At 52.4% G+C, this 9,989-nt stretch overlaps 32 non-coding genes and 12 pseudogenes across 32 annotated transcripts; all 44 read right to left on the bottom strand.

Moving 5' to 3' along the window:
* Nucleotides 1–50: 50 nt before the first annotated feature.
* LOC131115428 (5S ribosomal RNA) lies at nucleotides 51–169 on the bottom strand. Its single transcript, XR_009122706.1, has one exon. It is a non-coding gene; the product is annotated as a 5S ribosomal RNA (ribosomal RNA).
* Nucleotides 170–281: 112 nt separating this feature from the next.
* On the bottom strand, nucleotides 282–400 carry LOC131113722 (5S ribosomal RNA). The gene has a single exon (XR_009121525.1). It is a non-coding gene; the product is annotated as a 5S ribosomal RNA (ribosomal RNA).
* A 111-nt stretch (nucleotides 401–511) lies between these two features.
* LOC131112832 (5S ribosomal RNA) lies at nucleotides 512–620 on the bottom strand (annotated as a pseudogene).
* Nucleotides 621–732: 112 nt separating this feature from the next.
* On the bottom strand, nucleotides 733–841 carry LOC131112643 (5S ribosomal RNA; annotated as a pseudogene).
* Nucleotides 842–952: 111 nt separating this feature from the next.
* Nucleotides 953–1,071, bottom strand: LOC131117269 (5S ribosomal RNA). Its single transcript, XR_009124491.1, has one exon. It is a non-coding gene; the product is annotated as a 5S ribosomal RNA (ribosomal RNA).
* A 112-nt stretch (nucleotides 1,072–1,183) lies between these two features.
* Nucleotides 1,184–1,302, bottom strand: LOC131114874 (5S ribosomal RNA). Its single transcript, XR_009122172.1, has one exon. It is a non-coding gene; the product is annotated as a 5S ribosomal RNA (ribosomal RNA).
* Nucleotides 1,303–1,413: 111 nt separating this feature from the next.
* On the bottom strand, nucleotides 1,414–1,532 carry LOC131115314 (5S ribosomal RNA). The gene has a single exon (XR_009122595.1). It is a non-coding gene; the product is annotated as a 5S ribosomal RNA (ribosomal RNA).
* Nucleotides 1,533–1,644: 112 nt separating this feature from the next.
* On the bottom strand, nucleotides 1,645–1,763 carry LOC131115959 (5S ribosomal RNA). Its single transcript, XR_009123225.1, has one exon. It is a non-coding gene; the product is annotated as a 5S ribosomal RNA (ribosomal RNA).
* Nucleotides 1,764–1,875: 112 nt separating this feature from the next.
* On the bottom strand, nucleotides 1,876–1,994 carry LOC131117043 (5S ribosomal RNA). The gene has a single exon (XR_009124273.1). It is a non-coding gene; the product is annotated as a 5S ribosomal RNA (ribosomal RNA).
* Nucleotides 1,995–2,106: 112 nt separating this feature from the next.
* On the bottom strand, nucleotides 2,107–2,214 carry LOC131114119 (5S ribosomal RNA; annotated as a pseudogene).
* Nucleotides 2,215–2,326: 112 nt separating this feature from the next.
* Nucleotides 2,327–2,445, bottom strand: LOC131116121 (5S ribosomal RNA). The gene has a single exon (XR_009123382.1). It is a non-coding gene; the product is annotated as a 5S ribosomal RNA (ribosomal RNA).
* Nucleotides 2,446–2,557: 112 nt separating this feature from the next.
* LOC131116625 (5S ribosomal RNA) lies at nucleotides 2,558–2,676 on the bottom strand. The gene has a single exon (XR_009123867.1). It is a non-coding gene; the product is annotated as a 5S ribosomal RNA (ribosomal RNA).
* A 111-nt stretch (nucleotides 2,677–2,787) lies between these two features.
* On the bottom strand, nucleotides 2,788–2,896 carry LOC131111957 (5S ribosomal RNA; annotated as a pseudogene).
* A 112-nt stretch (nucleotides 2,897–3,008) lies between these two features.
* On the bottom strand, nucleotides 3,009–3,127 carry LOC131116755 (5S ribosomal RNA). Its single transcript, XR_009123993.1, has one exon. It is a non-coding gene; the product is annotated as a 5S ribosomal RNA (ribosomal RNA).
* A 112-nt stretch (nucleotides 3,128–3,239) lies between these two features.
* Nucleotides 3,240–3,358, bottom strand: LOC131113711 (5S ribosomal RNA). Its single transcript, XR_009121524.1, has one exon. It is a non-coding gene; the product is annotated as a 5S ribosomal RNA (ribosomal RNA).
* A 111-nt stretch (nucleotides 3,359–3,469) lies between these two features.
* On the bottom strand, nucleotides 3,470–3,578 carry LOC131113675 (5S ribosomal RNA; annotated as a pseudogene).
* Nucleotides 3,579–3,690: 112 nt separating this feature from the next.
* On the bottom strand, nucleotides 3,691–3,809 carry LOC131116318 (5S ribosomal RNA). The gene has a single exon (XR_009123572.1). It is a non-coding gene; the product is annotated as a 5S ribosomal RNA (ribosomal RNA).
* Nucleotides 3,810–3,921: 112 nt separating this feature from the next.
* Nucleotides 3,922–4,040, bottom strand: LOC131117600 (5S ribosomal RNA). The gene has a single exon (XR_009124812.1). It is a non-coding gene; the product is annotated as a 5S ribosomal RNA (ribosomal RNA).
* A 112-nt stretch (nucleotides 4,041–4,152) lies between these two features.
* LOC131118175 (5S ribosomal RNA) lies at nucleotides 4,153–4,271 on the bottom strand. The gene has a single exon (XR_009125341.1). It is a non-coding gene; the product is annotated as a 5S ribosomal RNA (ribosomal RNA).
* A 112-nt stretch (nucleotides 4,272–4,383) lies between these two features.
* Nucleotides 4,384–4,491, bottom strand: LOC131114117 (5S ribosomal RNA; annotated as a pseudogene).
* A 112-nt stretch (nucleotides 4,492–4,603) lies between these two features.
* LOC131116120 (5S ribosomal RNA) lies at nucleotides 4,604–4,722 on the bottom strand. The gene has a single exon (XR_009123381.1). It is a non-coding gene; the product is annotated as a 5S ribosomal RNA (ribosomal RNA).
* A 112-nt stretch (nucleotides 4,723–4,834) lies between these two features.
* On the bottom strand, nucleotides 4,835–4,953 carry LOC131116624 (5S ribosomal RNA). The gene has a single exon (XR_009123866.1). It is a non-coding gene; the product is annotated as a 5S ribosomal RNA (ribosomal RNA).
* A 111-nt stretch (nucleotides 4,954–5,064) lies between these two features.
* LOC131111956 (5S ribosomal RNA) lies at nucleotides 5,065–5,173 on the bottom strand (annotated as a pseudogene).
* A 112-nt stretch (nucleotides 5,174–5,285) lies between these two features.
* LOC131114873 (5S ribosomal RNA) lies at nucleotides 5,286–5,404 on the bottom strand. Its single transcript, XR_009122171.1, has one exon. It is a non-coding gene; the product is annotated as a 5S ribosomal RNA (ribosomal RNA).
* Nucleotides 5,405–5,516: 112 nt separating this feature from the next.
* On the bottom strand, nucleotides 5,517–5,635 carry LOC131117042 (5S ribosomal RNA). The gene has a single exon (XR_009124272.1). It is a non-coding gene; the product is annotated as a 5S ribosomal RNA (ribosomal RNA).
* A 112-nt stretch (nucleotides 5,636–5,747) lies between these two features.
* On the bottom strand, nucleotides 5,748–5,855 carry LOC131114116 (5S ribosomal RNA; annotated as a pseudogene).
* A 112-nt stretch (nucleotides 5,856–5,967) lies between these two features.
* On the bottom strand, nucleotides 5,968–6,086 carry LOC131116119 (5S ribosomal RNA). Its single transcript, XR_009123380.1, has one exon. It is a non-coding gene; the product is annotated as a 5S ribosomal RNA (ribosomal RNA).
* Nucleotides 6,087–6,198: 112 nt separating this feature from the next.
* LOC131116623 (5S ribosomal RNA) lies at nucleotides 6,199–6,317 on the bottom strand. Its single transcript, XR_009123865.1, has one exon. It is a non-coding gene; the product is annotated as a 5S ribosomal RNA (ribosomal RNA).
* Nucleotides 6,318–6,428: 111 nt separating this feature from the next.
* Nucleotides 6,429–6,537, bottom strand: LOC131111955 (5S ribosomal RNA; annotated as a pseudogene).
* Nucleotides 6,538–6,649: 112 nt separating this feature from the next.
* On the bottom strand, nucleotides 6,650–6,768 carry LOC131117679 (5S ribosomal RNA). The gene has a single exon (XR_009124890.1). It is a non-coding gene; the product is annotated as a 5S ribosomal RNA (ribosomal RNA).
* A 112-nt stretch (nucleotides 6,769–6,880) lies between these two features.
* LOC131113699 (5S ribosomal RNA) lies at nucleotides 6,881–6,999 on the bottom strand. Its single transcript, XR_009121523.1, has one exon. It is a non-coding gene; the product is annotated as a 5S ribosomal RNA (ribosomal RNA).
* Nucleotides 7,000–7,110: 111 nt separating this feature from the next.
* Nucleotides 7,111–7,219, bottom strand: LOC131113674 (5S ribosomal RNA; annotated as a pseudogene).
* A 112-nt stretch (nucleotides 7,220–7,331) lies between these two features.
* On the bottom strand, nucleotides 7,332–7,450 carry LOC131114872 (5S ribosomal RNA). Its single transcript, XR_009122170.1, has one exon. It is a non-coding gene; the product is annotated as a 5S ribosomal RNA (ribosomal RNA).
* A 112-nt stretch (nucleotides 7,451–7,562) lies between these two features.
* Nucleotides 7,563–7,680, bottom strand: LOC131119150 (5S ribosomal RNA). Its single transcript, XR_009126277.1, has one exon. It is a non-coding gene; the product is annotated as a 5S ribosomal RNA (ribosomal RNA).
* Nucleotides 7,681–7,792: 112 nt separating this feature from the next.
* On the bottom strand, nucleotides 7,793–7,901 carry LOC131112295 (5S ribosomal RNA; annotated as a pseudogene).
* Nucleotides 7,902–8,013: 112 nt separating this feature from the next.
* LOC131118267 (5S ribosomal RNA) lies at nucleotides 8,014–8,132 on the bottom strand. The gene has a single exon (XR_009125433.1). It is a non-coding gene; the product is annotated as a 5S ribosomal RNA (ribosomal RNA).
* Nucleotides 8,133–8,244: 112 nt separating this feature from the next.
* Nucleotides 8,245–8,363, bottom strand: LOC131113687 (5S ribosomal RNA). Its single transcript, XR_009121522.1, has one exon. It is a non-coding gene; the product is annotated as a 5S ribosomal RNA (ribosomal RNA).
* A 111-nt stretch (nucleotides 8,364–8,474) lies between these two features.
* On the bottom strand, nucleotides 8,475–8,593 carry LOC131118168 (5S ribosomal RNA). Its single transcript, XR_009125335.1, has one exon. It is a non-coding gene; the product is annotated as a 5S ribosomal RNA (ribosomal RNA).
* A 112-nt stretch (nucleotides 8,594–8,705) lies between these two features.
* Nucleotides 8,706–8,824, bottom strand: LOC131115847 (5S ribosomal RNA). The gene has a single exon (XR_009123116.1). It is a non-coding gene; the product is annotated as a 5S ribosomal RNA (ribosomal RNA).
* A 111-nt stretch (nucleotides 8,825–8,935) lies between these two features.
* Nucleotides 8,936–9,054, bottom strand: LOC131117921 (5S ribosomal RNA). The gene has a single exon (XR_009125123.1). It is a non-coding gene; the product is annotated as a 5S ribosomal RNA (ribosomal RNA).
* Nucleotides 9,055–9,166: 112 nt separating this feature from the next.
* LOC131113676 (5S ribosomal RNA) lies at nucleotides 9,167–9,285 on the bottom strand. The gene has a single exon (XR_009121520.1). It is a non-coding gene; the product is annotated as a 5S ribosomal RNA (ribosomal RNA).
* A 111-nt stretch (nucleotides 9,286–9,396) lies between these two features.
* LOC131112831 (5S ribosomal RNA) lies at nucleotides 9,397–9,505 on the bottom strand (annotated as a pseudogene).
* Nucleotides 9,506–9,616: 111 nt separating this feature from the next.
* Nucleotides 9,617–9,735, bottom strand: LOC131115427 (5S ribosomal RNA). The gene has a single exon (XR_009122705.1). It is a non-coding gene; the product is annotated as a 5S ribosomal RNA (ribosomal RNA).
* A 112-nt stretch (nucleotides 9,736–9,847) lies between these two features.
* LOC131117595 (5S ribosomal RNA) lies at nucleotides 9,848–9,966 on the bottom strand. Its single transcript, XR_009124807.1, has one exon. It is a non-coding gene; the product is annotated as a 5S ribosomal RNA (ribosomal RNA).
* Nucleotides 9,967–9,989: the final 23 nt, after the last annotated feature.

Genomic DNA, 9,989 nt, shown 5'->3' with positions numbered 1-9,989 from the left:
AAGTGTCAAACAGCGCCCTCTGCTGTCAGGCTAGAGCAGAAACCATAAAAAGCTTACAGCACCTGGTATTCCCAGGCGGTCTCCCATCCAAGTACTAACCAGGCCCGCCCCTGCTTAGCTTCCGAGATCGGACGAGATCGGGCGTTTTCAGGGTAGTATGGCCATAAGCTGCCAGGTCAACTGAAAAGATCCTATTTGAAGAAGACGCAGGCCAAACTAGACTCCAGCAAAAAGTGTCGAACAGCGCCCTCTGCTGTCAGGCAAGAGCAGAAACCATAAAAAGCTTACAGCACCTGGTATTCCCAGGCGGTCTCCCATCCAAGTACTAACCAGGCCCGCCCCTGCTTAGCTTCCGAGATCGGACGAGATCAGGCGTTTTCAGGGTGGTATGGCCGTAAGCTGCCAGGACAACTGAAAAGATCTTATTTGAAGGCGACGCAGGCCAAACTAGATCCAGCAAAAAGTGTCAAACAGCGCCCTCTGCTGTCAGGCTAGAGCAGAAACCATAAAAAGCTTACAGCACCTGGTATTCCCAGGCGGTCTCCCATCCAAGTACTAACCAGGCCCTCCCCTGCTTAGCTTCCGAGATCAGGCGTTTTCAGGGTAGTGTGGCCGTAAGCTGCCAGGGCAACTGTAAAGATCCTATTTGAAGGCGACGCAGGCCAAACTAGACTCCAGCAAAAAGTGTCAAACAGCGCCCTCTGCTGTCAGGCAAGAGCAGAAACCATAAAAAGCTTACAGCACCTGGTATTCCCAGGCGGTCTCCCATCCAAGTACTAACCAGGCCCGCCCCTGCTTAGCTTCCGAGATCGGACGTTTTCAGGGTAGTATGGCCGTAAGCTGCCACATCAACTGAAAAGATCCTATTTGAAGGCGACGCAGGCCAAACTAGAGCCAGCAAAAAGTGTCAAATAGCGCCCTCTGCTGTCAGGCAAGAGCAGAAACCATAAAAAGCTTACAGCACCTGGTATTCCCAGGCGGTCTCCCATCCAAGTACTAACCAGGCCCGCCCCTGCTTAGCTTCTGAGATCGGAAGAGATCGGGCGTTTTCAGGGTAGTATGGCCGTAAGCTGCCAGGTCAACTGAAAAGATCCTATTTGAAGGCGACGCAGGCCAAACTAGACTCCAGCAAAAAGTGTCAAACAGCGCCCTCTGCTGTCAGGCAAGAGCAGAAACCATAAAAAGCTTACAGCACCTGGTATTCCCAGGCGGTCTCCCATCCAAGTACTAACCAGGCCCGCCCCTGCTTAGCTTCCGAGATCGGACGAGATCGGGCGTTTTCAGGGTAGTATGGCCGTAAGCTGCCAGGACAACTGAAAAGATCTTATTTGAAGGCGACGCAGGCCAAACTAGATCCAGCAAAAAGTGTCAAACAGCGCCCTCTGCTGTCAGGCTAGAGCAGAAACCATAAAAAGCTTACAGCACCTGGTATTCCCAGGCGGTCTCCCATCCAAGTACTAACCAGGCCCACCCCTGCTTAGCTTCCGAGATCGGACGAGATCGGGCGTTTTCAGGGTAGTATGGCCATAAGCTGCCAGGTCAACTGAAAAGATCCTATTTGAAGAAGACGCAGGCCAAACTAGACTCCAGCAAAAAGTGTCAAACAGCGCCCTCTGCTGTCAGGCAAGAGCAGAAACCATAAAAAGCTTACAGCACCTGGTATTCCCAGGCGGTCTCCCATCCAAGTACTAACCAGGCCCGCCCCTGCTTAGCTTCCGAGATCGGACGAGACCGGGCGTTTTCAGGGTAGTATGGCCGTAAGCTGCCAGGGCAACTGAAAAGATCCTATTTGAAGGCGACGCAGGCCAAACTAGACTCCAGCAAAAAGTGTCAAACAGCGCCCTCTGCTGTTAGGCAAGAGCAGAAACCATAAAAAGCTTACAGCACCTGGTATTCCCAGGCGGTCTCCCATTCAAGTACTAACCAGGCCCGCCCGTGCTTAGCTTCCGAGATCGGACGAGATCGGGCGTTTTCAAGGTAGTATGGCCGTAAGCTGCCAGGTCAACTGAAAAAATCCTATTTGAAGGTGACGCAGGCCAAACTAGACTCCAGCAAAACATGTCAAACAGCGCCCTCTGCTGTCAGGCAAGAGCAGAAACCATAAAAAGCTTACAGCACCTGGTATTCCCAGGCGGTCTCCCATCCAAGTATAACCAGGCCCGCCCCTGCTTAGCTTCCGAGATCGGGCGTTTTCAGGGTAGTATGGCCAAAAGCTGCCAAGGCAACTGAAAAGATCCTATTTGAAGGCGACGCAGGACAAACTAGACTCCAGCAAAAAGTGTCAAACAGCGCCCTCTGCTGTCAGGCAAGAGCAGAAACCATAAAAAGCGTACAGCACCTGGTATTCCCAGGTGGTCTCCCATCCAAGTACTAACCAGGCCCGCCCCTGCTTAGCTTCCGAGATCGGACGAGATCGGGCGTTTTCAGGGTAGTATGGCCGTAAGCTGCCAGGGCAAATGAAAAGATCCTATTTGAAGGCGACGCAGGCCAAACTAGACTCCAGCAAAAAGTGTCAAACAGCGCCCTCTGCTGTCAGGCAAGAGCAGAAACCATAAAAGGCTTACAGCACCTGGTATTGCCAGGCGGTCTCCCATCCAAGTACTAACCAGGCCCACCCCTGCTTAGCTTCCGAGATCGGACGAGATCGGGCGTTTTCAGGGTAGTATGGCCGTAAGCTGCCAGGACAACTGAAAAGATCTTATTTGAAGGCGACGCAGGCCAAACTAGATCCAGCAAAAAGTGTCAAACAGCGCCCTCTGCTGTCAGGCTAGAGCAGAAACCATAAAGAGCTTACAGCACCTGGTATTCCCAGGCGGTCTCCCATCCAAGTACTAACCAGGCCCGCCCCTGCTTAGCTTCCGAGATCGGGCGTTTTCAGGGTAGTATGGCCGTAAGCGGCCAGGTCAACTGAAAATATCCTATTTGAAGGTGACGCAGGCCAAACTAGACTCCAGCAAAACATGTCAAACAGCGCCCTCTGCTGTCAGGCAAGAGCAGAAACCATGAAAAGCTTACAGCACCTGGTATTCCCAGGCGGTCTCCCATCCAAGTACTAACCAGGCTCGCCCCTGCTTAGCTTCCGAGATCGGACGAGATCGGGCGTTTTCAGGGTAGTATGGCCGTAAGCTGCCACATCAACTGAAAAGATCCTATTTGAAGGCGACGCAGGCCAAACTAGACTCCAGCAAAAGGTGTCAAACAGCGCCCTCTGCTGTCAGGCAAGAGCAGAAACCATAAAAAGCTTACAGCACCTGGTATTCCCAGGCGGTCTCCCATCCAAGTACTAACCAGGCCCGCCCCTGCTTAGCTTCCGAGATCGGACGAGATCAGGCGTTTTCAGGGTGGTATGGCCGTAAGCTGCCAGGACAACTGAAAAGATCTTATTTGAAGGCGACGCAGGCCAAACTAGATCCAGCAAAAAGTGTCAAACAGCGCCCTCTGCTGTCAGGCTAGAGCAAAAACCATAAAAAGCTTACAGCACCTGGTATTCCCAGGCGGTCTCCCATCCAAGTACTAACCAGGCCCTCCCCTGCTTAGCTTCCGAGATCAGGCGTTTTCAGGGTAGTATGGCCAAAAGCTGCCAAGGCAACTGAAAAGATCCTATTTGAAGGCGACGCAGGACAAACTAGACTCCAGCAAAACATGTCAAACAGCGCCCTCTGCTGTCAGGCAAGAGCAGAAACCATAAAAAGCTTACAGCACCTGGTATTCCCAGGCGGTCTCCCATCCAAGTACTAACCAGGCCCGCCCCTGCTTAGCTTCCGAGATCGGACGAGATCGGGCTTTTTCAGGGTAGTATGGCCGTAAGCTGCCAGGGCAACTGAAAAGGTCCTATTTGAAGGCGACGCAGGCCAAACTAGACTCCAGAAAAAAGTGGCAAACAGCGCCCTCTGCTGTCAGGCAAGAGCAGAAACCATAAAAAGCTTACAGCACCTGGTATTCCCAGGCGGTCTCCCATCCAAGTACTAACCAGGCCCGCCCCTGCTTAGTTTCCGAGATCGGACGAGACCGGGCGTTTTCAGGGTAGTATGGCCGTAAGCTGCCAGGGCAACTGAAAAGATCCTATTTGAAGGCGACGCAGGCCAAACTAGACTCCAGCAAAAAGTGTCAAACAGCGCCCTCTGCTGTTAGGCAAGAGCAGAAACCATAAAAAGCTTACAGCACCTGGTATTCCCAGGCGGTCTCCCATTCAAGTACTAACCAGGACCGCCCGTGCTTAGCTTCCGAGATCGGACGAGATCGGGCGTTTTCAAGGTAGTATGGCCGTAAGCTGCCAGGTCAACTGAAAAAATCCTATTTGAAGGTGACGCAGGCCAAACTAGACTCCAGCAAAACATGTCAAACAGCGCCCTCTGCTGTCAGGCAAGAGCAGAAACCATAAAAAGCTTACAGCACCTGGTATTCCCAGGCGGTCTCCCATCCAAGTATAACCAGGCCCGCCCCTGCTTAGCTTCCGAGATCGGGCGTTTTCAGGGTAGTATGGCCAAAAGCTGCCAAGGCAACTGAAAAGATCCTATTTGAAGGCGACGCAGGACAAACTAGACTCCAGCAAAAAGTGTCAAACAGCGCCCTCTGCTGTCAGGCAAGAGCAGAAACCATAAAAAGCGTACAGCACCTGGTATTCCCAGGTGGTCTCCCATCCAAGTACTAACCAGGCCCGCCCCTGCTTAGCTTCCGAGATCGGACGAGATCGGGCGTTTTCAGGGTAGTATGGCCGTAAGCTGCCAGGGCAAATGAAAAGATCCTATTTGAAGGCGACGCAGGCCAAACTAGACTCCAGCAAAAAGTGTCAAACAGCGCCCTCTGCTGTCAGGCAAGAGCAGAAACCATAAAAGGCTTACAGCACCTGGTATTGCCAGGCGGTCTCCCATCCAAGTACTAACCAGGCCCACCCCTGCTTAGCTTCCGAGATCGGACGAGATCGGGCGTTTTCAGGGTAGTATGGCCGTAAGCTGCCAGGACAACTGAAAAGATCTTATTTGAAGGCGACGCAGGCCAAACTAGATCCAGCAAAAAGTGTCAAACAGCGCCCTCTGCTGTCAGGCTAGAGCAGAAACCATAAAGAGCTTACAGCACCTGGTATTCCCAGGCGGTCTCCCATCCAAGTACTAACCAGGCCCGCCCCTGCTTAGCTTCCGAGATCGGGCGTTTTCAGGGTAGTATGGCCGTAAGCGGCCAGGTCAACTGAAAATATCCTATTTGAAGGTGACGCAGGCCAAACTAGACTCCAGCAAAACATGTCAAACAGCGCCCTCTGCTGTCAGGCAAGAGCAGAAACCATAAAAAGCTTACAGCACCTGGTATTCCCAGGCGGTCTCCCATCCAAGTACTAACCAGGCCCGCCCCTGCTTAGCTTCCGAGATCGGACGAGATCGGGCGTTTTCAGGGTAGTATGGCCGTAAGCTGCCAGGACAACTGAAAAGATCTTATTTGAAGGCGACGCAGGCCAAACTAGACTCCAGCAAAAAGTGTCAAACAGCGCCCTCTGCTGTTAGGCAAGAGCAGAAACCATAAAAAGCTTACAGCACCTGGTATTCCCAGGCGGTCTCCCATTCAAGTACTAACCAGGCCCGCCCGTGCTTAGCTTCCGAGATCGGACGAGATCGGGCGTTTTCAAGGTAGTATGGCCGTAAGCTGCCAGGTCAACTGAAAAAATCCTATTTGAAGGTGACGCAGGCCAAACTAGACTCCAGCAAAACATGTCAAACAGCGCCCTCTGCTGTCAGGCAAGAGCAGAAACCATAAAAAGCTTACAGCACCTGGTATTCCCAGGCGGTCTCCCATCCAAGTATAACCAGGCCCGCCCCTGCTTAGCTTCCGAGATCGGGCGTTTTCAGGGTAGTATGGCCAAAAGCTGCCAAGGCAACTGAAAAGATCCTATTTGAAGGCGACGCAGGACAAACTAGACTCCAGCAAAAAGTGTCAAACAGCGCCCTCTGCTGTCAGGCAAGAGCAGAAACCATAAAAAGCGTACAGCACCTGGTATTCCCAGGTGGTCTCCCATCCAAGTACTAACCAGGCCCGCCCCTGCTTAGCTTCCGAGATCGGACGAGATCGGGCGTTTTCAGGGTAGTATGGCCGTAAGCTGCCAGGGCAAATGAAAAGATCCTATTTGAAGGCGACGCAGGCCAAACTAGACTCCAGCAAAAAGTGTCAAACAGCGCCCTCTGCTGTCAGGCAAGAGCAGAAACCATAAAAGGCTTACAGCACCTGGTATTGCCAGGCGGTCTCCCATCCAAGTACTAACCAGGCCCACCCCTGCTTAGCTTCCGAGATCGGACGAGATCGGGCGTTTTCAGGGTAGTATGGCCGTAAGCTGCCAGGACAACTGAAAAGATCTTATTTGAAGGTGACGCAGGCCAAACTAGATCCAGCAAAAAGTGTCAAACAGCGCCCTCTGCTGTCAGGCTAGAGCAGAAACCATAAAGAGCTTACAGCACCTGGTATTCCCAGGCGGTCTCCCATCCAAGTACTAACCAGGCCCGCCCCTGCTTAGCTTCCGAGATCGGGCGTTTTCAGGGTAGTATGGCCGTAAGCGGCCAGGTCAACTGAAAATATCCTATTTGAAGGTGACGCAGGCCAAACTAGACTCCAGCAAAACATGTCAAACAGCGCCCTCTGCTGTCAGGCAAGAGCAGAAACCATGAAAAGCTTACAGCACCTGTTATTCCCAGGCGGTCTCCCATCCAAGTACTAACCAGGCTCGCCCCTGCTTAGCTTCCGAGATCGGACGAGATCGGGCGTTTTCAGGGTAGTATGGCCGTAAGCTGCCACATCAACTGAAAAGATCCTATTTGAAGGCGACGCAGGCCAAACTAGACTCCAGCAAAAGGTGTCAAACAGCGCCCTCTGCTGTCAGGCAAGAGCAGAAACCATAAAAAGCTTACAGCACCTGGTATTCCCAGGCGGTCTCCCATCCAAGTACTAACCAGGCCCGCCCCTGCTTAGCTTCCGAGATCGGACGAGATCAGGCGTTTTCAGGGTGGTATGGCCGTAAGCTGCCAGGACAAATGAAAAGATCTTATTTGAAGGCGACGCAGGCCAAACTAGATCCAGCAAAAAGTGTCAAACAGCGCCCTCTGCTGTCAGGCTAGAGCAAAAACCATAAAAAGCTTACAGCACCTGGTATTCCCAGGCGGTCTCCCATCCAAGTACTAACCAGGCCCTCCCCTGCTTAGCTTCCGAGATCAGGCGTTTTCAGGGTAGTATGGCCAAAAGCTGCCAAGGCAACTGAAAAGATCCTATTTGAAGGCGACGCAGGACAAACTAGACTCCAGCAAAACATGTCAAACAGCGCCCTCTGCTGTCAGGCTAGAGCAGAAACCATAAAAAGCTTACAGCACCTGGTATTCCCAGGCGGTCTCCCATCCAAGTACTAACCAGGCCCGCCCCTGCTTAGCTTCCGAGATCGGACGAGATCGGGCGTTTTCAGGGTAGTATGGCCGTAAGCTGCCAGGTCAACTGAAAAGATCCTATTTGAAGGTGACGCAGGCCAAACTAGACTACAGCAAAAAGTGTCAAACAGCGCCCTCTGCTGTCAGGCAAGAGCAGAAACCATAAAAAGCTTACAGCACCTGGTATTCACAGGCGGTCTCCCATCCAAGTACTAACCAGGCCCGGCCCTGCTTAGCTTCCGAGATCGTACGAGATCGGGCGTTTTCAGGGTAGTATGGCCTAAGCTGCCAGGTCAACTGAAAAGATCCTATTTGAAAGTGACGCAGGCCAAACTAGACTACAGCAAAAAGTGTCAAACAGCGCCCTCTGCTGTCAGGCAAGAGCAGAAACCATAAAAAGCTTACAGCACCTGGTATTCACAGGCGGTCTCCCATCCAAGTACTAACCAGGCCCGCCCCTGCTTAGCTTCCGAGATCGGGCGTTTTCAGGGTAGTATGGCCGTAAGCTGCCAGGACAACTGAAAAGATCCTATTTGAAGAAGACGCAGGCCAAACTAGACTCCAGCAAAAAGTGTCAAACAGCGCCCTCTGCTGTCAGGCAAGAGCAGAAACCATAAAAAGCTTACAGCACCTGGTAATCCCAGGCGGTCTCCCATCCAAGTACTAACCAGGACCGCCCCTGCTTAGCTTCCGAGATCGGACGAGATCGGGCGTTTTCAGGGTAGTATGGCCGTAAGCTGCAAGGGCGACTGAAAAGATCCTATTTGAAGGCGACGCAGGCCAAACTAGACTCCAGCAAAAAGTGTCAAACAGCGCCCTCTGCTGTCAGGCAAGAGCAGAAACCATAAAAAGCTTACAGCACCTGGTATTCCCAGGCGGTCTCCCATCCAAGTACTAACCAGGCCCGCCCCTGCTTAGCTTCCGAGATCGGACGAGATCAGGCGTTTTCAGGGTGGTATGGCCGTAAGCTGCCAGGACAACTGAAAAGATCTTATTTGAAGGCGACGCAGGCCAAACTAGATCCAGCAAAAAGTGTCAAACAGCGCCCTCTGCTGTCAGGCTAGAGCAGAAACCATAAAAAGCTTACAGCACCGGGTATTCCCAGGCGGTCTCCCATCCAAGTACTAACCAGGCCCGCCCCTGCTTAGCTTCCGAGATCGGACGAGATCGGGCCTTTTCAGGGTAATATGGCCGTAAGCTGCCACATCAACTGAAAAGATCCTATTTGAAGGCGACGCAGGCCAAACTAGACTCCAGCAAAAAGTGTCAAACAGCGCCCTCTGCTGTCAGGCAAGAGCAGAAACCAAAAAAAGCTTACAGCACCTGGTATTCCCAGGCGGTCTCCCATCCAAGTACTAACCAGGCCCGCCCCTGCTTAGCTTCCGAGATCGGACGAGATCAGGCGTTTTCAGGGTGGTGTGGCCGTAAGCTGACAGGACAACTGAAAAGATCTTATTTGAAGGTGACGCAGGCCAAACTAGATCCAGCAAAAAGTGTCAAACAGCGCCCTCTGCTGTCAGGCTAGAGCAGAAACCATAAAAAGCTTACAGCACCTGGTATTCCCAGGCGGTCTCCCATCCAAGTCCTAACCAGGCCCGCCCCTGCTTAGCTTCCGAGATCGGACGAGATCGGGCGTTTTCAGGGTAGTATGGCCATAAGCTGCCAGGTCAACTGAAAAGATCCTATTTGAAGAAGACGCAGGCCAAACTAGACTCCAGCAAAAAGTGTCGAACAGCGCCCTCTGCTGTCAGGCAAGAGCAGAAACCATAAAAAGCTTACAGCACCTGGTATTCCCAGGCGGTCTCCCATCCAAGTACTAACCAGGCCCGCCCCTGCTTAGCTTCCGAGATCGGACGAGATCAGGCGTTTTCAGGGTGGTATGGCCGTAAGCTGCCAGGACAACTGAAAAGATCTTATTTGAAGGCGACGCAGGCCAAACTAGATCCAGCAAAAAGTGTCAAACAGCGCCCTCTGCTGTCAGGCTAGAGCAGAAACCATAAAAAGCTTACAGCACCTGGTATTCCCAGGCGGTCTCCCATCCAAGTACTAACCAGGCCCTCCCCTGCTTAGCTTCCGAGATCAGGCGTTTTCAGGGTAGTGTGGCCGTAAGCTGCCTGGCAACTGTAAAGATCCTATTTGAAGGCGACGCAGGCCAAACTAGACTCCAGCAAAAAGTGTCAAACAGCGTCCTCTGCTGTCAGGCAAGAGCAGAAACCATAAAAAGCTTACAGCACCTGGTATTCCCAGGCGGTCTCCCATCCAAGTACTAACCAGGCCCGCCCCTGCTTAGCTTCCGAGATCGGACGAGATCGGGCGTTTTCAGGGTAGTATGGCCATAAGCTGCCAGGTCAACTGAAAAGATCCTATTTGAAGAAGACGCAGGCCAAACTAGACTCCAGCAAAAAGTGTCAAACAGCGCCCTCTGCTGTCAGGCAAGAGCAGAAACCATAAAAAGCTTACAGCACCTGGTATTCCCAGGCGGTCTCCCATCCAAGTACTAACCAGGCCCGCCCCTGCTTAGCTTCCGAGATCGGACGAGACCGGGCGTTTTCAGGGTAGTATGGACGTAAGCTGCCAGGGCAACTGAAAAGATCC

Source organism: Doryrhamphus excisus, unplaced genomic scaffold (genome assembly GCF_030265055.1).
Source record: "Doryrhamphus excisus isolate RoL2022-K1 unplaced genomic scaffold, RoL_Dexc_1.0 HiC_scaffold_25, whole genome shotgun sequence".
Taxonomy (NCBI): domain Eukaryota; kingdom Metazoa; phylum Chordata; class Actinopteri; order Syngnathiformes; family Syngnathidae; genus Doryrhamphus; species Doryrhamphus excisus.
This window is presented reverse-complemented; position numbering and strand designations above follow the sequence as displayed.